Below are 23,531 nucleotides of genomic sequence, written 5' to 3'. Positions count from 1 at the left end.
TCATGTGTCTATTCGTTTCCTCTCCTTCCTGCGTCGATTTGCCTATTGCCTGTGTGCTTGGAATTCCCTGTTCAGCGTCAGCGTAATGCTCAGGAAGTAGTCACGTGTCTCCATCGGAACTGCCAACCCGCTTGTTGATTCGTTGCTTTCTCCACCGTGGCGGTCAACGGATTCCAAATCCTTTTTAAATCGCAGCTCATTTCCCTGTCGGTTCTGCTTCTTTTCATCAGGCGCAATCTCAGCCGTCCGATCTGGGCTCCTCCAAATCCAACGTCATACGCACGTCAAGTGCGGTTGACTTACTATTAATGCGCGATCACGAAAGTTTTTCTCTCTCCTCCGCTTGCACGCGTCGATCTCTGATTGTGATCGCTCCGCTTTCTTCAAAACCTCTTACTACTCAAGGGCATCTCGATCAAACCGCTGGTTTCCAGGTCGTGGGTCCCACCGTCGTACGTTGGCGCTTTTACATTTTTCCGCCCGCCGTCCTGCGGTTCCTCCATGCGACTGGGTGCTGGAGGCTTTCCACTTTGGCTCTGTTTTCCTAGCAATCGCGCATCAAAAACTGCCTCCTTTTTCCAATCCGGGGCTCCCAGGGGCTGTTTTGACCTCCTGTGTAGTCTCCATGGGCCTCGGTTAGCGCGCTTTGACTAAGGTCCTCGTCGTTCCACGCCGGCTGCCATGGCCACTGGTTCAGGGGGTTTTTGATGTTGTTTTGGATTTTATTTAGAGATCTGTTCACCTTGACACAGTCAAAGTTCTTGACAGTCTTCTTGTGGATTTGATTCGGATCATGGTGCGAGTCATAAGGTAGTTAAAAAAATTGAGCAAATGGAAGAGGGTAGATGGCCTAAGATTGTCTTTAATGATAGATTGAGCAAGAACAAAAAAACTTGGATGCAGCAAAATAGCAAATGGTTTAGTAAATGAGGTATTTGCTTGAACGTGTGTCCCATAACTAGCAAAGAGATAAAAACTTTTGTTATGGAAAAGTTCCACAAGCATACTTGGGATAAGGAGCTACAAAGAAAGAAAAAGTACTATATTGAAGTGTTTAATCCCACTCATAGTCATCAACCAAAAGCATACATAGAGGCCAATATAGCCAAAATTCTTATTGCTTAGTTAAGGACTAATTCTCATCAACTTTGTTGTGAAACAGGGCCCTGGAAAAGGCCAAAAGAAGTGTGGGAGGAAAGAGTATGCATTTATTGTTCTTCTGGAAAAGTGGAAACATAAAAACATTTCATTTTAGAATGTGAGGCCTCCAAGACAACATGGAAAGTTATGCAGATACGCTAACAACTAGCTCTTGGGATAACATATTTAGCGAGGGGTTTGTCGAGAAGCTCGGAGCATTTATTTTGAAGCTTCACAGAAAAAGTGCTAAATACGTCAAGTAATAAAGAAGAAAAATGTCCCATAGGCTATCTTTAGCCTCGTGGACGTTAAAATAATTTCTTTCTTTCTTTCCCCACCTCCCTCCCTACGTTGCAGAAAGAAGAAGTCTGTAAACATTTATGAATACAGGTCACATCGCAATGAACCGCAGAGAGCACTGTTTTTGAATTATGATTTCTATATGACGGTGTAAATGGTCAGTACTGTCATACCAGTAATGTTGAAATCATTGCAAAATAAGAGTCTAACCAATAGATGACCAAAAAACTCAAAAAAAAATATTTCAAGAAATAAAATAAAAAATTGTTTTTATATAATTAAGTCTAGACAAAATTTTTTAATTTTTGGTCAAATGGTTGTTAATTGGGTAGTCAATGACTTACCCAATATTTTATACCTGCCATCGGAAGAGATAATAAAGGCATGAACCCGCAAATTTGCCCGAACAACCGAAAATAACTTGAATTCATAAATCATTTTTAATAATGAAAATGGATTTATCATCATAAAATCGAGAGATATCCTTTGAAATTTCTAAGATTTAAAAAAAATCAATTTTATCAAAATCCTACCCGAATTTTCATAATTTAAACTTGATTACACTACGTGACAACTATTTTTAATATGTGTGGGCCGAACCACATGCAGTAGCGGATCCACGCGCATATACCATCACAAAACGATGATCTCTGAGGGTATGGCCCCACCACGTGAGTTGAGCGGGTCCACGCGCATATACCAATTACGATGAGTGAGATTATCTCTGAGTGCATTAATCAGCCATACATAGGGTATTCAATGCGCCGGGAGATGCACGGGAGATAACTTACTAACACGGGAATTCGGAAACTCGCCACTAAATAAGAAAGAGCAATTCACGTGTTAGCGGGCTATGTCCCGTGCATCTCCCGGCACATTGAATACCCTATATATGGCTGGTTAGGTGCTGCCTGAGTGCATGGCCCTACCACGTCATTTTAGCCGGTCCACGCGCATATACTAAACCGGAAAGATTTTTTCTAAGTCCATGACTCCACCAGACCTGGAATTTCAAATTTATTTTTGCCTGCAACTTTGGTGACCGTCACTTGTTTTTTAACACCGGTCAGTTTTAAGCCTGGTTACACTACGTGACAACTATTTTTAAAGTCTGCGTGGGCCCAACCACGTGCAGTATCGGATCCACGCGCATATACCATCACGAAAAGAGTATCTCTGAATATATGGCCCCACCACGTGAGTTGAGCTGGTCAATGCGCATATGCCTAATACGATGACTGAGATTATACCTGAGTGCATGGCCCTACCACGTGATTTGAGAAGGTCCACGCGCATATAGTATCCCGGAAAGATTTTCACTAAGTGCATGCCCCCGCCAGACCTGGAATTTAAAATTTATTTTGCATGCAACTTTGACCGTCACTTGTTTTTAATGCCTGTTATTTAGGTCACAGTTTTAAATTAGTCAATATTATATTAAAGAAAATAATATTATCTTTAGTATGATTTTTTTTGGGAAGCTTTTAAGGTAAATTTTTAAGATAACTGCCTTTCAGTTATGATTCCTATATGGCCGTGGAAATGGTCAGTACTGTGAAATCATCGTAAGATAAGAGCCTAATCAATATATGATTAAAAAAAAATTAGAGTCTAATCAATATATGATTAAAAAAAAATATTAAAAAAATAATTTGTTTTATAAAATTAATTTTAGACAAAAATTATTTTTTAGACTAATTAAATAGTGAACAATTTACCCAATACAGTATACTACCCTGCTTAAAGATACTTAAATACCTAAATCAAGAGACTACGTTTTTTTAATTCTAGTTAAAACAACGATTTCCTCCGTTGAAAGATAATAAATCGTTTAAAGGTATGTAATTAAGTCTTAAATACCTAAATCAAGAGACTACGTATTTTAAATTCTAGTTAAAACAACGATTTCTTCCGTTGAAAAACTTTCCCATGTAAACACGTTACACATTGTCAAATTATTTCTTACAAATAATTTATGTCCTAGTGACAACCAAGGCATCTTCTTTACGACATTATTGCTGAGAGTATTACATATAAGTATCCATCACAAAATATAAACTAATGAAATTTATTCGAATATTTTGGGAAAATCGCTTTAAACTATTGATATCACATAGAGTTGTTGCATGGAGCCTGTAGAGCTTAAAAACTTGGACAAATGATAAGCAACTAGCCAAAAACTTGAATTTTGTCTTAGTTTGCGACAACCCATATCAAGTTGAAGATCTATAAACAAAAGTGTTGGATTCTTTGGTAGTGGATAAATATGGGTGTTTTTAATGTGAGAATTTTTTTGGATTATTTAGAAATAATGGAGAAAGTTGTTGTATAGATTATTGTATCTTTTAAATTATTGTTTTATTTAGAATTTAGTTTATATTATTGGGAAAGTGTTTGATCTTTCTAACTAAATGTACTCTTATAAATTTGTTGTTGTTGTTTTTTTTTTTTTTTATCATTAATGAGATGTGGCAACCTTACGGGCTCCTAGGGTTGTGGCAACCTCAGGGGCTCCTCACTCAAGGTATGCAGAGTTACATTCAATTGGTTTTGTCTTCTTAATTTCATTTTGGTATCAGAGTTGTGAGTTGTGAAGTTGCTGCTGCGCTTACGAGAAAGGTATGCATGTTTGATCTGTTGCCTGTGGTTGGCGAATTAGATAAGTTTGTTGTGGTGTTGTTTCGGTGGAGCCCCGTAGATCTGAAGGAGGGTTAAAGGCAGGGCAACCCTAACATAGAAGAAAGCCTTGAGAATGTTGATTCTTGCTCATAGTCCGTGAGAAGGTCGATCGATGGTCGTTGTTGTGTTGACCGATTACCGATGTTTTGATTCTTGTCAGATCAGATCACTTGGAGGTTGCAAGATCAATCGACCCATGCATTAAAGAGTTGTGTTGTTGCCCTGCTGTGCGTGGAGCAACGTGAGAGGGCAACAAATAACCAGCCTGCCATAGGGCATTTAATGCCCCTATGGTGGCTAGTTCACATAAATGACCCCATAGCCTGATTTGACAGGAGCATGCAGATTCAACAAGGAGGTTGGCCCACTCGTCGCCACACTGGCAATACTTGCGGTGCCATGCTAGCGCTTGATATACATTCCAAATTCAACAAAAATCAAAACCTCCTCCATCGCCTGAACAGAAACCTCCTCTGCCAGAACAAAGTATCATCCCGCGAGCCTGCTTCGCCTTCGAACATCGCCCTCACCTGCAACCCACCTACAACCCTCACTGTCGAGACGCACTACCCTGCTGCATCGCCAAGATGCACTGAGGTACCCATGCAACAACACTTCCCCCCTTCAAATTTGTCAAACACTGCTAACCTTTTGCTCGAACCTGCCCCTTTTAATTTGTCGTGCATTGATCTATAATTTTTATGAAATGGGTCTTTCTTACTGAACTTTACAACTGCAACAAAAACTCAGCTTCCACATTACGACTGAAACTTCTGTTAGTGCTGGATTGTTAATGAGATATGGTATTAATGGAAAAGGGAGAAAGTATTCCACTCATACATATAAACCCATGCTCGTTACAGGGTTTCTTAACTACATGTGCAAGCTTTTTGGAGCATTTTGCAGTGCTGAAAAATAAAAATAAAAAAATCTTGTGGGGTCACGTTTTCAAGAAATGGTTCCATTCATCCATGTCTTCTCTGTATAACAAAGCACTCATAATTTTTTTTAACTATCCCTGTGTACCAGAGAACTGGAAATTCTTTAAAAATATATATTGGAATACTTAGGGTGGCCACTTTAATTACTCCCCCCCTTTTGGTTTTCGTCTATAGGGACTCAAGGGTCGAAGATTCTCCATTAGAAAATCTAGTCCCTCCATATTCTTGAGCTCCAGAGAAACTATATATCTGCCTAAGTTTCGATATATGATTAACACTGATATACCATCTGATGTATAAATATATGTGGGGGTAGCTATTAGCACTGAGAATGGTCCTTGGTCTTAGCAAAACAAAGGTTGCCTTGATCCTCGATCCTCGATTATACATTTTTAAGAAAATGACTACTAGCTTAGTCCTAGATTGAGCACCTTATGTTTGATTTAGTGTGCCCTGATGCAGGGTTACCATCACTAAAATCTAGTTTTCAGCATAATCTGCTCTGTTGGATAAATTTATTTTTGATACGGTATCTGACCCTTTATGAAATTACCTTTTGTAGCAGAACCTTCATTTAGGCTTGTTGGAAAATTTGAAAGTCTAAAGTTTTCCTTCTGCCAAATCCGAGCAATAGCACATTCAAAGACTTTCTACAATGCAATAGTGTTAACAAAACCATACTCCAAGATTGTTTAATACAATAACCTCTGGAAGGCTTCAGAGTTCTCATCAAAAGTTGCATAACAGCCTTAATTATTCAGTTTCTAAAAGGTGCTTATACACCACATTGAAAGTTGTACAAACAACATAGAAAATGCAGTGAAGGCTGGACAGTTGCTGAGAGTGAAAGATAAATAACTATTGCTGATGCTTGATAGACCAACACATTATTACCGAGGTTCATAACACACGTTGCGACAAGGCTACAAGATGACCATGATTGCAACCTGGGTATATTGTTGGCATGATCTACCTAATAGCTGAGAATGGCATGAACTTGAGGATGTTTTGTACTAATTTCAATACAAAAAATGTAGAAACAGGGGGCAGGGAATGGGGGAGGATGTTTCTGTTAGCATAGTTGTAACTTGTAACACAACCTTTAGTGACCTTGGAGAAACATAGGTTGTTGCAAGGTTAGGTACCGCACCTATGAAAGTACCCCCCCACCCCACGAGATACAATTCAAGACAAGTGATTACCCTTTTAGCTTCTCTAGTAACCTGTAAACATGTTTTAGTGCATCTCATCTTATGTCCATAAAGTTTCTGGTTTTGCACCATATATTGTACTGCTTGCTTGTTCCTTGGTTTAATTGTAGTTCTCTCCAATAGGCTCAATCTGAAGAGTGGTTGTAATTCAAGCACAATGGTTTGATTTTGGTTTTGTTTATATGTATTTAAAGTGATCTTGGAAGTAGTGTCTCTCTAGAAGGGTGAGGGATCCATATGCCTCGATGAGTCATAATGAGAAGGCATGCCTGAAGCTCAACTAGGTGTATAATGTAATGATCCATAAACTGCCATGGATATTCCATTGGACAGTTCGTCACAACAGATCTGATAATATTATATTAAAAATATGAGATTCTACGCTATTACATTTTTATTTAATTTCTAGATCTGTAAAATTAAACCATAATTAGAGCATGCATGTAAAAGTAAATCAAACAGAAAAGTAGAGAATTGAAAAATAAGCTCACACGCACATAATACACATGATATGTTCTCTGGGAAACCCTTTCGGGAGAAAACCCAACTGGAAGGTGAGGTCGCTTTGCTTTCTTTCTCTATCTGGAAATATGGCTGTAGATACAAAGAAGTAATGTTTGTGGCCTGTGGGCTACTACAGTGCACAAATCCTCTCTGTGTGCTCTACCTCTTATCTCTCATGGTTATCTTTTCTCAAATATGGAACAAAATGCTTTCGAAAGAATGGAATGCCTCTTCCTCCTAGTGGCCCGGTTATGACACAACCCGATAGCCTACTAGTGGTTAAGTTGAATACATCAACTCTTAACTAGAGTTACAAAATAGAATTTTCTAGAGTCTTTTACATCACAAACATGTGGCTAGCCTCTTTTCCATGAATAATGGGTGCTGACACGACATCCTCTTGAACCATAGGCGTGAAAACAAGAAGGTCAACTTCTAAGTGGCATAACTTTTGTATACAGACTCCGATTGATGTGATTATTGCGCCGTTGGAAAGCTCTCTGTGTGTAGAATACCCCCAAAAAACATCATTTGATGCCTCAAAATTCTCCCAGAAGGTTTTGGACCCTGTTTCGCCAAATTGGGTCCCACCAGTAAAAATGGTCCTGTGAGTTGATTCCTCCACTTTTTCCACTCTAAATGCATCGATATGGATTAAAAACAATATAATGATCCAATTCAAATCATGTGGTAACCTAAATCGCTTCCCCTAAAAATTGAAAGTGGAATTCATAAATTGCCCACTACAATGCATGGAAGTTCATTACTTTCTTTTTACCAAGGTTAAAATATATCAATTGAAGATCTCGAAACCATGAAAGGACATCTAGTCCATGAGGATCACATGATCAACAAATAGAAGGATAGATATCAACACGTGGTAAAGAAGGAAACCATCCCTCCCTAGATATGCCCTACAAGAAATGACCCAAGCTTACCAATATACATCCCAAACAAAACTAGGGAGAGAGGAGATCCTTACTTGACCCGATTGGTGCTCCTAATGAAATAAACGAGGTAATGCTGTTGTTGGGAAAAGTATCCAATACGGAATGACCCTATCCCACTCTAAGGGTGATAGTACCTCAGCAACAACCGAATGCAAAGCTATTCAAGATTACTTCTTTATGAGATGTAAGAGAGAGGAGAAAGAGATCCACTAACCGTTATCTTCTGCTAATGGCGATCTAATCTTCCCTCTTTGCTGCTTGCTCCCAGCTCCTTGCTCTTTCACTGGCCCAGCTACACCAAGATCCTGCAAAATAACAAGAGGGAGAAACTACAAGAAGCATACATTCATAACTGATTCAAGGATTAGTATAAATCAAATATACAAGCATCAATTCGCCATTAAGACACATGCATATAGAAGAACCTCAAATGCTTTATTAATGGAAGAAGTAAAGTTCTGAGAGTGTTACAACCATAAGAGGCCCAATCCAGCAACACTTCCCAGCAGAAAGAAATCTCCTCTTCACCTCCTTCAAGCAAATCACCCAATAGTTCTATACTCAAACCAACAGCACTTCCTTACATTCACCAGATTCCAGCCTCCCTAGACCTCATGAGAGAGCTCTATATATAGGAGTTTTGGAGAAAGGATGAGTCAGCTTGAGCTTGGCATGGAGCTGACTAGTGTCCTCTCCCACTTCAGTTATACTTCAGTTCTTGAGTCCACTTGGAGATCCTTGCTTCCACTTGGAGTTTAAGAACCTCTTACTCATCATTGGGCGAATTCCCTGATCCAAGTGTCATTTTAGAAGCTTCCTGGGCATTTGACACCTTGAAGAATGACTGTGCCACTTGGCCAATCTCGCCCAGCGCAGGTAGCCTTCATTACTGTTGACATTCAGTGCAGGTACAGAGTGGAGCAGTTGACATTCAGCGCAGATGCTCAGTGGAGCAGTTGACATGATCCCGTAATTGCTTGTTTTTGAGTGTTTTCAGGTGGAGAACTGATATTTAGTGCTGTGGTTTGCTGACCTTGTTCCTCTAGGGGTAGGAACAACATGTTTAGGGACTTTGGATCCCTTAGATTATGGACATTTCATGCTTCATGCTGTAAGGCACAAAAATGTCTATAACAAATGCATAGTGAGGAGACAACAAAGGACCAACTCATAAGGTCTCATGATAGCCATGAAGAGAGCCTCAGAAGGATAATGTCATGTAGTCTTTGAAATAATGCCTCTCTCAAGACTAGTTCAAATGCTTTAAGAATGTATAGAAAGCAACATAATACATTCAAAGAGAAATGACATGCCTCCTCAAAATGGTTCAAAGTGTATAGATGTGATTGGTGGTTTAATACTTTGGGGAGAATCCTGCCTTGCCTCTGGCAATGAGAAGTCTCAACTTGAGCTCATTGGAAAGCCATATATGAAGCCTTTTCCATAGAACTTGGAAAAGGTATGGCTAATCATGATAGTCCTATGCTTATTTCACCCAGTTTGAAAATCTGGAGGATGATGATGTGGGACTTAGACTTGGGAAAGCTCAAAGAAGCAACATGATTAAATAAATAATCAATATGTGAATCAAAAAACAAAATACTATACTTGTGCAACTTGGTCTGGAGACCTTCCTCCTCTACAATCTTGCCACTACTCATAGGCCTGATGCCTCTATGAATGTCCCCATTTGAAAAAATATGGCAAGGAAAATGGGGAAATATACTTATAGAGGATTGCCTCAAGATATCATATAAGGAGGTAGTGTGAAGAAAACATGCAATAGGAATCAAGATCAAAGGAGACGGTGTTTTTCCTAGAAAAGGGGATGTGCCAAAACAGAGGGGGTGAATGATGAATGGAAGGAAGAACTCTTTTTTAAGATTGAGGTGATAACTATAAGCCCTATAAACACTTCAACATTAGATTTCTTTACGTAGGTTTACAAGGTACATAAAATCACTTTACAAAACTAAACCTATTGTTTCCAAGAAAACTAGTGTCTATTCATATCTGCTAGTCCCACTAAGACGGGTAGCTATCTTAGAAACAAACAATTCAAAGTAATTTGTATTTTCCTTTATGTATGATAGATAAGAGAGAAGCAGAGAGCACCAACCTTAATCTTTCACTTGGCTCCTTGCTTGTTTCCTCTCTCCTTTGATAGAACCTGCCACTCCTTTCTCACTTGTCTCGCTTCAAAGAACACCTGTAGAGTGAAAGCAGAAAAATACCATCAAAGCATAGAGATCTATGATACCATAAACAATGTACAATCAGAAATACATTAACCATACAATTGCATACACAAATATAAGATTCACAAGTACACAAGCATATGGAGGAAAACTCAAATAGCTTTATTGATAGTAGAAGTAGAAGAGAGGATTACAACCCAGCTTTCTAATCCAGCATCATCCTCCCTACATGAAAGCCCTCTTCACCTCATGAAAAGCAAGATCACCCAACAATGCAATGTCTTCAAAGAGAAACCAACAACACTTCCTTACAAATTACAAAATTCCAGCCTTTGGATCTCTGGGATGAGGGATCCATATATAGATATTTGCAGGGGGGTGAGTCAGCTCCTGGGTTTTGGATTAGTGTCATTTCTCTAATATTTCTTGGTTCCACTTGGAGATTTCATGATCTCTTGCTCATCCCTGGGTGAATTCAGAGAGGCAAGTGTCATATGAGCAGTTTCTAGAAGATTCTCTGAGTTTCCACCTAGCAAACTGCCTCTGCCATTTGTCTGTTCTCACTCATCGCACCCTAAAAAAGGGATTTTCAGTATGCATCACACCCCTTGTGTGTAACAGGTGAGATGCATCGCACCCTTGGCATGGAGCAGTGTGTATGGTCCAATTTTGACCAGTTCTGAGTAGTTTTTCAGGGAGAACTTTTGGGAAATTATGTAATCAGTTGACCTTAATCCTTTAGGGTTTGAAACAACACTTTTAGGGGTTTGAGAGCCCTCGGTTTATCAACATATGTGATTGGGGATGCAGTGCCCAAATATGTCTATAACAGTCGCCCCCTAAAGCATGAGGTTGTAAATATTCTGATGTCGGGTGAAATGCTTTATCATGAGGATCCGAGGTTTTTCGAACTGGAAGGTGACTTGTAATAAGATACAATACAATACAATACATTATTTTCATAATATTTTCATGATCTAGCTGAGGTGGGCATTCCCATGCTCAACTTTTATAAATTCATTTTCATGTACATAGGACAGACAATCGTCTGTTGTAGCAGATTGATGATTCTGGTAGAGAAATCATCCCTTAGCTTGGATGATCATCTGTGCAGCTATGGAGTACATTTGATGTCTTTATTTTCCTAAATATATCGTAGCCCGGATGGATGAAACTAGATCTGGGGTCTTCAAACTCGTTCAATCTTTGCCCGATGTACAAGTCGATCCATGTGAAAAGATGTTCTGAAGTCGAACATGGAAAGACATCACCTGATTACCAGCCAATGATGTAAGCTGTTAATAGGCGCGAGAGGAATCACTAATAATGACAATGATCCTCAAGGTAATGCAATACAATTCACATGGTGTGAATATATGAGTCGATGTTGAACACCACGTAAAATATTTCGGTCGAGGGCCATTGATGTAAACCTGTCGCCGAAAGTGAGAAACTTGCCATTGAGGCATGCAAGCTTCAAAGTACTGAAAGGGTTGTTCCTAAGTCAACTTCTTGGATAATGTGCTGATGTCAACAAGAAGTGACCCGTCGTAGGAGGGCCTTAATGAATCCCACATCTATGACACGAAACAAAGAAAATGATTTTCTGGAGGTGAAAATGATCTGATGATACAAGGTTCAGGAATGGCGGTCATGAAAAATGGAGAGTGAAGGTATTGTAGTGGATGAGGCATGGTGAATTCTCTAAGCGACTTCTCTTGAACATATCAGTGACATTGTGATGGATTGGTAGCGTTAACCCCATGGATGGTACGGAGGACCAATGGTGATGGTGAATGGAATAACCCAACCCGACTCAATCATGGTGATGGAGTGAAAGTGTCATGTTCAAGAGCGACCTGCTACCAATGAAGTTCTTCAAGTTTTCTTCCCTTTTTCCCCAGTCATTGCTGACCAGTACCTCTTTATTTTTGTCAAGCTTGAGGAGGATAACATATGCTTGTTCTATAATTTTCCCTTCGGGCAAACCTATCGCTATGTTTTAACGAGCCTAGCGATAGTGAAACTCGCTCTTGTCCGGATGGACAAGTTTGTCGCTATTGTTTTAATGAGTTTAACAACAAAGATAACTCGGTCCTTTTCATGTTTAGAGAGTTTGAAAAGAGACTGAAAGGAAAATCCAGTAGTCCTTTTTCATGGTATAATCCCTTAAGTCCAAAAAATTATAAAATAATATGAAAGGGATGACTTTTCGATAGTTTTAGCGAGCCGAACAAGACAAGCGCTCAATCTTTTTATGCAATGATCCCTTAGGTCCAAAAAGATTAAAATATAGAGGAGGGATGGCGCTTCCCTTTACTTTAACGAGCTGGAAAGGCTAGTAGCTCGGCAATCTTTTCATATTTTATGAGTCTAAAAAGAGCTTAAAAGAGACTCGTTTTTGAGGAACGAGTGGTATTTTCGGGTAGCAACTGGTTCCAGGTAATTTTGGAACTTCTCAAACACGGCAGTGCAATGAGGGTGGCTAATAGAATCAGTCATCGCAACTATTCCTAAAAAGGGTAAACAACCAAGTGGAGGCATATGATTGGCTAAAAGAGTGGAGGTGATGGTAAGAACACGACCAAGGCTCAAAAGGTTGATAGTAATGCGATCACAAAGGTTATTTACTGAAAGGCGGGTTTATTTTTTAATGAGCTTGAACCTTGTGCCAACATGTGCTCAGTGGTGGGTTTATTTTTTTAATGAGCTTGAACCTTGTGCCAACATGTGCTCAGTGCTAGGTTTATTTTTTAACGAGCTTGAACTTTGTGGAAACATTGCTCGTAATAATAGTCAGAGATGTTCAATTCACCATTAACACTATGTTCTTTTGACGGTCGTACTACCTGTTCAATTGCTCCATCAAATTGATTAGAAATGTAAATACATGCTTGAAAAATGAGTTAAAAACCAACATCTTACTTGAATTACGTGAAAAGAAACATAAAAGTAGTTTTTACCTCTCATTTTTACCATTTCATTCAAATTTGGAATTGTTGGAGCTCTGGAGGTGTTTTCCTTCTCAATTTTCATCAGCTTATTCTGGGAGATTCGGTGGACTATTTTCAGTGTCATTTAGACCAAGTAGGAGATAACCCTGAGCTCTTCAATTGCATTCTTTCCTTTTCTGATTCTGAGCAGCTTTTCCTGTTTTTCTGGGCCTCAGGGGTTTGAACAATTCGTTCTCTCCCCATCACACCTAGTATACATCGAAAGGTGCAATGCATACTGAGCTGGCCATTGGCCAGTTAGTATGCATCCCACCCTGTACACAGCTAGGGTGCGATGGGCACAGGGAGGAAAGTTTATGCACTATTTTTTCATGGAAATTTTGCCTGTTTTTGCCCAAATCAGGATCCTAATTCTTCTCTTGTTTGTTTTTCAAAGATTCATCGGATCAAGATGGTCGTTACATGACATGAACATGAGCATGAAGAAGAGGATATGATTGCCTTTCATGATCTGGGTATAGTTACTGCATTGTGAAACTGTGGCTTGCTCAAATTCTTCCGCATATCCAACATGAGGCAACAAATCAATTTGTTGCAATATCTTCTTGATGCATGGGATCCTACCAACCAAGTGTTCCAGATTAGAGGTAAATCCATCCCTTTGACAGTTGAGGATATCTACTTCTTGACCGGGTTATCGAGGCATGGTGCCCCTCTCTCACTATCAGGATCCGCTTGTGGGGGTGAATCCGTGAGGGATTATATTCGTTAGTTCTGTAGAGATGGATCTCAGCCAAGCAGGGATGGCAAGATCAGTATTCGAGATGTCACTAACCGGTCCTTGAGGACTATTTTATTCACCTTTTCTAGATTGGCTGGTAGTGCGGCTCTTCATTTGGCCAACAGGTCTTATATGCAGTATGCCCTGGAATGCCTTGAACCAAAGGTATTCAACTGGTGTGATGCAGTACTTCCAGTTATAAAAGAACAACTTTCCAAGGTGAAGAATGGAAGATCCAAGAACTTTGGTTATGGTTCTATTCTGACTGCTTTCGCCTTGGAGAGGATTCCACTGATGCAGCCACAGTACATTTCACTTGGACTGCCAGCACCGAGGGAACCACGGATGCAGAGATGGGTCGATATCATGGCCAGACATGCTGGTCAGTTGCAGATTTCATTCTCTGATGCCTTCTTTGAGTGGTTCGACCATCAGGAGATGGTCTTCGCTGAGTATCCGTATGTTGGGATGGATTTCCGCGATGACCCAGATTTGGTGCTACCGGCTGGTGAGCAGTGGGGTATTATAGGTAAAAATATCTGATCATATCTCTATTTATTGTTTTTATAATGTTCTTGTGTTTTTTAAAGGTTATCAAGACTAATTAAACTCATATATGTGTGCAGATATTGGACTGGTGCGACCAACAGTGCGCCCGAGGGTAGCGGTTGCCATTCCAGTGGGAGAGGCTGTAGGGAGGGCTATCCTTCGTGATCTGGACATAGCAGAGACCCTTGCAGTATTGTAGGATTAGATCGAGGGTCTCACCCTTGGTATTCAGGATGTGAGGACCGACGAGTTACCTCTGAGATTACAGCGCCATACCACTGGTGTGCCGAGTCGATGGACTAGGCTCTTACGTATGATCGCACAGGCGGTGACTTGTTATCACCAGCACCATTAGTTTAGGGTGCTTTTATGCATTTTTGAGTTTTTGGGTCGTATGACCGATTTTGTCCTGGACACAGAACATTTTGTAAAAAACTATAAACAGCTATATATATTTTTGATTTTCGGAGTTTTATTTCGGTTAAGTTATGCGATCCTGATGCAAATGTTGATTGAAATGCTTTTTCCTTTATAAATGCTGCAAATGTCTGTCTAACACATAATTTGCTAATGAATCAGTTAATGTGTTTAAGTTTCTATAAATGTGTTGGTATTGAATAGAATCAAACTGTCTTTCCAAAATCCTGACCCTTAGGAACATACGATAGATAGCTAGATTCCGAACGGAATATATGCCAGTAAACTGTAGGATGACGAGTTGTGAATCTAGCCTAACAACAAGCCAGCGTATGCCATGTGCGATGGCATCAAAGAGAAGCTCCATCAACGTGTTGTGTTCAGCGATGTTGTTCGTTGATCGACCAATACATATCCCTCTGAAACTCACTAACTCGCCGCTTGGATAAAAAATGGCCTATGCTGCAGAAGATAGGTCCGCGTACTACGACTAGCTCTGTCGGCGTATCCAACAAATTATTCCAAAAGGTTTGACATCTGCAACAAATACAAAGTGGATTACCTAATCAAAACGATCACTCGTAACGAAAACAAAAACGTCACAAAAGCATATAAAGAGATTACTACACTTAATCAAGCATAGTAACGCTTAAGGTACAACACGTTTTGGGGTTGCGACAGTGGAATCCGATCGTAATCTACTAGCTCGTAGGCTCCTTTTTCTAATACTCGTTTAACAATTTAGGGTCCCATCCATAATGGTTGGAACTTACTTGCTCCCAATTTATCAGATTCCTGATCGTAAAGCAAGACCAGGTCACCTTCCGAGAAGACACGGGGTTTGACATTTTTATCAAATTGGACCTTGACTCGTTTCTAATGAGCTTCGTTAGCCAAGGCAGCGTCACGATAGGTTTCATCCAATTGGATTAGTTCCAAGAAACGAGCCTCTTTCTCTAAAGTTCCAGGGAGAAGGTCGACTACGAGCTTGAGAGATGAAATCTCACACTGAATTGGTAAGACTGCTTCCAGTTCATACACTAGCTGAAAGGGTGTAAATCCGGTTGCATTTCTTACAGATGTCCTATATTCCCATAAGGCCGAGTACAAGATTAGGTGCCAACTCCGTTTGTGGACTCCAATCATCCTTTGTAGCATGCGCTTCAGGACTTTGTTGATGGCCTCAACTTGCCCATTAGCTTGTGGATAATACGGAGTAGAACTGTCGTGGGACAATCCTAATTTGGCAACCAATTCAACCATCATGTGATTGGAGAAATGCGATCCATGATCTGTGACTATAGCTTGTGGAACACCAAATCTAGAGACTACATGATTGAAAAAGAAAAGGGCATCCGTTTTACCACTGTTGTTTAATGTAGGCATCGCCTCGGCCCATTTTGTAAAATAGTCAAATGCAACTATGATACACCCATGCCCCCTAATCGAGGTGGGGTTACATGTCATGAAATATATGCCCCATTTGGCGAATGGCCCAACAACAACTATTGGATGCATTGGTGTGGGTGGTAGTCTGGTTTTGCGGTCAAAGATTTGACAAGCATGGCAACTTCTGACTGTGATTATGCAGTCTTTGAATATAGTAGCCCAGAAGTAACCTACTCATAAGATCTTTTGTGCTGTAGCATAACCAAATTGATGCCCCCCACACACGCCTGAATGACAATCATTTAGGACTTTTTCGGCCTCCTCATGCATGAGGCACCTTCGCAGAACTATATCGATACCTCGACAGTAAAGTGTATCACCAATGATCATGTACTCTTTTGCTTGGTGTCGAGAACGCCGTTGTTCAGAGCGAGAGGTATTAGGCCTATATGTTTGGGTTTGGAGATAGATTAGTATATCTTCATACCATGGATCGCTTGACGATATCAGAAACAAAGATTCATCCACGATTGATGCTTTGGATGTTGAATCATTGGACGATGATGGGAAGTCACATAGTAACTCTGCGAAAACTAGAGATTTCTTTGATTTGGATTTTATGAATTCCAGATCAAACTCTTGCAAAATGGCTATCCATTTCGAATATTTTCCCCCCAGTAATTAACGTGACAGAATGTAAGTCATAGGGTTGCAATCTGACAAAATGGTTGTCTTGCGAAAAAGGATATAGTGTCAAAATCTTTGTACTGCTTGAACAGCTGCTAGAGCCAGCTTTTCAACATAGGAGTACTTGCTTTCTATATCATTTGAGTTTCAACTTAAATAATAGACAAGATATTTGATTCCATTGTCTTCTTGTACTAAAACCATTGCGATGGTCGTATTTGCTGCAACTAGATACAGGTTAAAGTCATTTTGATAGTCAGGAGCGTACATTAATGATGCTTTTATTAGGGATTCTTTTAGAGCATCAAAGGAAGTTTGTGCAACCTGATCCCAGTTGAAGGGAACTTCTTTTTTCAAAAGACGCGTATAACCTTTAGCAAGTTTGGCGTAATTTGGAATGAACCTCCTCAGAAAGTTTTCTTTCCCTTGGAGTTTCTGAATCTGAAGCAAATTTGAAGGTGGAGGCATATCGATGATTGCCTAAACCTTACACAGGTCGAGTTGAATCCCATCCTTAGAAACTACGAAACCAAGTAAACGACCAGAACTGACACAAAACACACATTTGTGCGGATTGAGTCGTATCTTGTAGTGTCGGCAATGTAGAAATATAGCTCTCAAATGCTGCAGATGATCAGTCCGCTTTCGCGAATGAGTCGGTAGATCGTTGAGATATAGTTGAACGATGTTCTTGATGTTGTGGAAGGTGTAGTTCATAGCCCTCTGAAAAGTTGCCCCTACGTTCTTTAAACTGAAAGGTAGTTTGCGGTACGCGAATGTGCCCCACAGACATATAAATGCAGTCTTTGACTGGTCCTGTGGGCGGATGTTTATTTGATTATACCCAGAAAATCCATCCATGAATGAAAAGATTTCGCATCCGGCGCATTCATCAATTATCTGGTTGATGAAGGGTGTAGGGTAGTTTTCTTTTGGACAAGCTTGATTTACATCCCTGTAATCAACACACACTCTAATCGTTCCTTGCTTTTTCATCATAGGAACAATATTCGATACCCAATTAGTTAGAGGAACCGGGTAAATGAAACCAGCATGTAAAAGTTTTTCAACTTCTGCCTTGATGGCAGCGGCTTTCTTCGGGTGAACCTGCCGAAGCCATTGTCGTACTGGTTTGACATCTGGATACATCTTGATTTCGTGTTCAACTATGCTCGAGTCAATGCCTGGCATTTCTTCATATGACCATGCAAAGACATCTCTGAATTCGCAAAAGAGAGCGCAAGAAGAGCCGACATGAATATTCTCTACAACATTAGGTTTAGTCGAGATATTTATGGCGATAATTTCTTCAATATTGGACAGATTTCGCTCGGAATCCACTGTAGTTACAGTATTTGATAGAAAATCAAAAACTAAAGGATGATTAAGGTAGCTGGAATAATCTTCGTTGTTATCTTGAAGATGGGAATGATGGTGGTAATCTTCCCATAATGCCTCTCCTATCATCATTGACTGAATGATTCCTTCATCTGTAGAATGTACATGCGACCAAGGATCTGAAGAGGTGCCATATTCTTGAGACCTATCTATCCAAACACTCGATGAGCATTGATTTGGGTTTGCCGCCCAGGCCAAGAAAATTGATTGCTACAAAATTTCTATTGGGCTTGGAGGCAATACCTGGCGATGATCCATGCTAACAAAATGTTCGGAAATCTTCTGAATCTTTGTAGATATAGAAGATACCATATTGTAGGTTTCCACCGTGGCCACTTCCTCCAGATTACTTGGAGGCGGTAGGGCAAAAGTACCCATTAAGGCAGGGTCTTTTAGGAGGCCTACTCCGACATTTTGAAGCGATTGAGAGCTTCCATGGATCATTGGAATGCTTCCCGTAACTTGTGAACTGTTGGGGAGAAAGGTTTGTTGGTCAACGATTGTAATTCCTCCTTGGAAGGGAAATGCAATCTTTCTAAAATATGTTGACACAACAACAGCCATAGCGTAAAACCAGGGTCTTCCCAATAGGATATTGTAATTGAGGTTTCCATCGATAACTTCAACTTCAATTTCTACTGTCTTGCCCCCCAGTTTAACTTACAAGTTACTTAAAATCCCGTATGGGGTGTATGTTTGTCCATCGAATGATTTTAATGTCATTGATGATCTTGACAAGGGTGGTGAGCCTAAAGTTTTCCAGCAACTCATTGACATAATGCAGGTAGATGCCCCCTCATCAATGATTGTTCGATGAACAGTTTTGTTGAGGGCTTTTACCTCTACGAGGAAAGTGAGTTAAGACGGTAACTGAGGTTCGTATCCTTTATGATTAAAGGCCACAAGATTGGAATCCGTTGGGTCAATCCCACCTATTGTTGATAATAGAGCCTGCTTTTGGGAGGGGCAATTTGCAATACTTCAAGTGTCAACATAGCGGATGGCGATTGTGCCAGATCCTCTACTATATTATAATTCCGTGTTGCTCGAGCATGAGGATTAAATGTCAATTTGTGTACTACTCCCTTTGGTGGCTTTATTGTTAGCTCATGAATGATGGGTGGCACAACTTCGGACGAAGTTGTTGTCAAACTACTAGGTTGATCTGTAGCCTTGTTGTTCGGCATCTATGGATTTCCATAATCTTTATTCCTTATCAATATTAAAGCATCATTCTGCTGTTTCGAAATGGACAACATAAGCACTTGGGATGGGGAAGCATTATCAATAGCAACCAGATTGGTTTCTGGATTTGGCAATGGATCAATCAATACCGCTGAGGTATTTGAATTCTTAATGAACTTCTTGACCTCAGCTTTATGCGGACATTCTTTCGTCCAATGGTCTCCATGCATATGAGACATAGCTAACTAGGTTTCTTTCACCCAGTAGGGTTTTCGGAAGGTTTTTCAGGAGTCGAATCTTCCTGTTTCTTCTTTTTGTTTTTCCCTTTCTTCTTGCCCCCTGGTTGCTTCGGTTCTTTGACTTTGTCGGATGACATGGCATTAACCTCCGAGGCAGGAAGTTTGTCATTTGCTTTTTTTACTGGAAACTGTAAGGGCTTTACCAAATGGGGCCTTTTCGGTTTGTGTACTTGAGTTTCCAATCACACCTTCGCCGACATGAGAGTCCCTGTTCGATTTAGGAGGAGGAGGAACAGAAAATTCTGGTCTAGGAGCATCAGGAATTTTTTCATAGAGCGTGCTAGACTGAGTATAGATCAAGTCTAGATATTGGGCACGAGCAATGACTTGCTCGTCAGTGACAAATCCTCCCTTGACCACATCTTCTGTAATAGAAGGTAACAATGAATTAATAAACCATTCAGCTAGAAGCTGATTAGGAACATATGTCTTTACCATTCATCGACGACATTGCCACTCATGAATATGATCAGATATGTGAGTGGCTGTTGTCTGTTTAAAATTGGTAAGGAGCTTCGTTCCTGTTTCGTACCTTATGGGTAACTGAAAATGGGTTAAAAAGGTGGTGGCAAGGGCACTGAAGTTGTCGAATGAAGCTCTAGGAAATTCGATGTACCATTTCGCTGCTAGACCAATTAGCGTTCGCTGAAAAAGGTGAAGCCTAATCAAATCATCATTGAGGGTGTTGGACGAACACCACAAATGAAAGGTCATTACATGATTCGATGGATCTTCACCCGGATTTCCATTGAATTTAGGAATATCTGACGAAAGTTTATGAGGAATCACTGGCCACCAAGGGGCGTAAGCAATTGGATCATTTGTTAGCCGATTCAGATCTGGTAATTCTAAAGTTGCTACGAAAGGCAACTGTTGATTCAGGTTTGGCAAAGCATACCCAGGATAAGATGGGATTTCCTAAGCAGTGGGTCTTTGCATACCAGCATAATGTATCTGATGCTGATAAATTTGATAAGGTTGATGGGCATAACCATTATAATATGATTGTTGGTAACCGTTTTGAATATATGGCTGCCCATTACCTGCAAAGCTTTGTTGCTCAGGTCCTCAGTAAGCCTGTTGGAATTGTGGTTGTTGATATTGTACCAGCCATGGTTGTTGGACCATTTGCTGTTGTCCAAAACTGGATGTTTGACCAAGATGAGGGGTGATAGTACCTGTTTGAGCCTGACTCTCTTCAGTTAAGGAGCCACTAATCTATGGCTGTGATTGAGTCATGGAGACAAGAGGCTGTTGTATTACGACCTGAGAGACTTGAGGTTGACATACAACAGGTAGCACTTGTACTTGTGACACAGTCACAATAGCAGGTGTAGTGGGAATGTTTGACACAGGTTGAATTGGTTGCATTGAATATACAACCCTTGGTTGTTGCGGCAGTATTGGTACCAAACCACTGGATGCAATTCCAGCTTGACCTGAATTTTGTTGTGAACTCTCATATGGTTTCTCTCCCGGCAGGAACAATGAAAAGGCATACTGCCCCCGATATGGTGGCAATCCAGTGTTCAAACGATAAATTGGTCTTTGGAGATTGGATTGCCCAAATTGATACTGATGTGAAGGATCAATTTGCTGAGACTCAACATAAGAAATTCCAGATAAGATTCCGGATGAACAAACAGGAAAAAACCATGCTGTCGAAACAGTCCTTGGGTGGACTCCATCTAGCAGTTGAGAACTAGTTGTGATAGATGGTATACCAGCGAACATTGTTGGAGTAGCGATAGGAGGTTCTGCTACTACTGTATCGGATGACATAGTCCTAGATGTTGATGGTTGTTCAGACATATTGAGTCTATCCAAAATATTTCCTAGCGATTCGATAGGAACTTGTGATGAAGGGTGATCAAAAGAACTAACTTCTGTAGTAGAAGGATATAGGTGGATCCTAGTTCCAAAGTGCAATGGGGTACTGGATGGAAGATCCTCTACAATCTCTTCTATTGCAATTAGTCTAGGTGGAAGAGGTAGACCGTCAGGTCCGTAAAATATTTCCGGTGCCAAAGAAGGTAAATACTCTGCAGCAATAGATACTAGAAGGGTGACACCTTCTGAATCAGCCCTAGATGGAGCTGGTTCAGGAATAGAAGTGTTTACCGCTACACTAGGATCAGTTCTAATGTCCTCTTGTAACTGCGGAACTTCTTCTGTAGAGGTAGGGGTACCAGAAATAATCAGAGTAACTGGAGTCTCTGATGATGTTGAAACACAAGTTTCAAATAAACCAGGAGATTTCAACCCAGTTAAACGAGATCTTTTGGCTTGGAATGGTTTCGTTTCTAGAGTCAAAGACGGTTGACTCGTTAGTCTCCGCAAACGGCAGGGTTTTGATTGACTTTCTTCCATGATTGTGGATTACTTGATCAACTCAAAATTAAAAGGGGAAAAAGTTATTCTGAATTAAATGAATTTTATGAAACTTTGACACAACTTGCTTTTTCAATTTCTAAGAGTCAACAAAAAGCTAAAGATGACTCTAGTCGCCTTTGATTTTTAATGAGCCTGAAGTGCTAAGTGCTTAGATAGACCTTTTCTTTTAAGGAGTAAAAAAGGAATGAAAGTGACTACTCTAGAAATCTAGACAGAGGGATTACCAAACCAATCACAAAACTGCAATATACACCTCGGTGGTAAATTATAGAGAAATTACTGAGGAATTTATGTACAACAGTCAATCTTCTCGAATTCTGTGTTCAGTGTATTGCGATCGATAGGGCGGCAGACACAGCTTCCTAAGGATAAAGGATATCAGCCTATTGTGGTCTCCCAATATATACTCGACGGTACGTGGGAGCACAATTCCGTACTAGCACTTGTCGTATCAAAGAGGAGGAATCACCCAACCTATGATGAAAATGATAGTTACCAGGCTTTACGACGCCAGAATACGTCTCTAACCTAGACTTCTAGATGTTGTGCGTTAGGTTCCAAAGCGTTTTTATGTTCATTGAGGTTTATTTTTAGTTGATATTTCTTAAAAAGTTTGCCTTTCAAGGTTCACCACGTGATGTAGATGTAGAATTCCTAGATATGCAATCTAAAATGATAAATAGTCGTTTATTTTCTTTTAGCAATGAAAATCCTAGCTACCAAGGAAAGAAGAGTAAGATTCTTTCAACATAGAGCAGAGAGCACACACTAAATGCACTTTTCCTAAATCAATTTCTGCATGCAGTCTAAATGAAAATGCACATGTATGTATTTGTTTTTCAGTCTCCTTAATGTGAGAATGCCAAAAAGAAAACTAAGTACAGATTTGAACTACTTTTCTTCAAAGCGACACTTTAGCAATTTCATTTCAAAAAACGAAAGGAAGACTAAGACGACGCTTTCACTTTCGAATGGAAAACTGCTTTTGACACTTCAAAGATTCAAACCAAATACAATGGCAGAATTACAATCGACTATCTAAAAAAGGAAGACTTTACGACACTCTTTTTCTTGACTGAAAACGACGGTTGTGACACTTTCGAATCAAAAGACGACATTTCGATTAAGCTACTTTTTGCAAAGGAGGACTGTAAATGATGAAAAATACATAAAAAGCATTCACAATTCCTTATCAATGGAGGCTGAATAATGTAAAGGAAGAAGGCTTCAATAGTGATATACTGATCATAAGCAGCAAAACTACTGAATAGAGCTGAAAATAATGAAGAAAAAACCAAAATCTGGAGAGAGAAACAGTCTCATTCAATCATCGCACCTGTCCTTAAGGGAAACAAGGATGCATCTCACCTGCAGCACACGGGAGGTGTGATGCATCCAGACTGCCAATGAGAGACAGTGCAATGGTCCAGGGATGAGACTGAGCTTGGTTTTCACCTCAGTTTGCAGCTAAGTTCAGGGATTTAGGCCGAGCTTATGATAGATAGTAAACACAAAGTATAGGGGTATGACCTAATGAGGTTATTGAGCTACCACT

The 23,531-nt window shown here is 40.1% G+C and overlaps 1 pseudogene; it reads left to right on the top strand.

The window, feature by feature from the left end:
• Positions 1-2,970: 2,970 nt before the first annotated feature.
• The window catches only part of LOC149212533 (peroxisomal 2,4-dienoyl-CoA reductase [(3E)-enoyl-CoA-producing] pseudogene), a 38,810-nt pseudogene continuing 18,249 nt past the window's right edge, over positions 2,971-23,531 (top strand).

Source organism: Pinus tabuliformis, chromosome 1_1 (assembly GCF_031772625.1).
Source record: "Pinus tabuliformis cultivar Carrire ecotype Pingquan chromosome 1_1, CPIR1, whole genome shotgun sequence".
In the NCBI taxonomy this organism is placed as follows: Eukaryota; Viridiplantae; Streptophyta; class Pinopsida; order Pinales; family Pinaceae; genus Pinus; species Pinus tabuliformis.
Note: the sequence above shows the minus strand (reverse complement) of the source record. Positions and strands in the feature narration are given on the sequence as shown.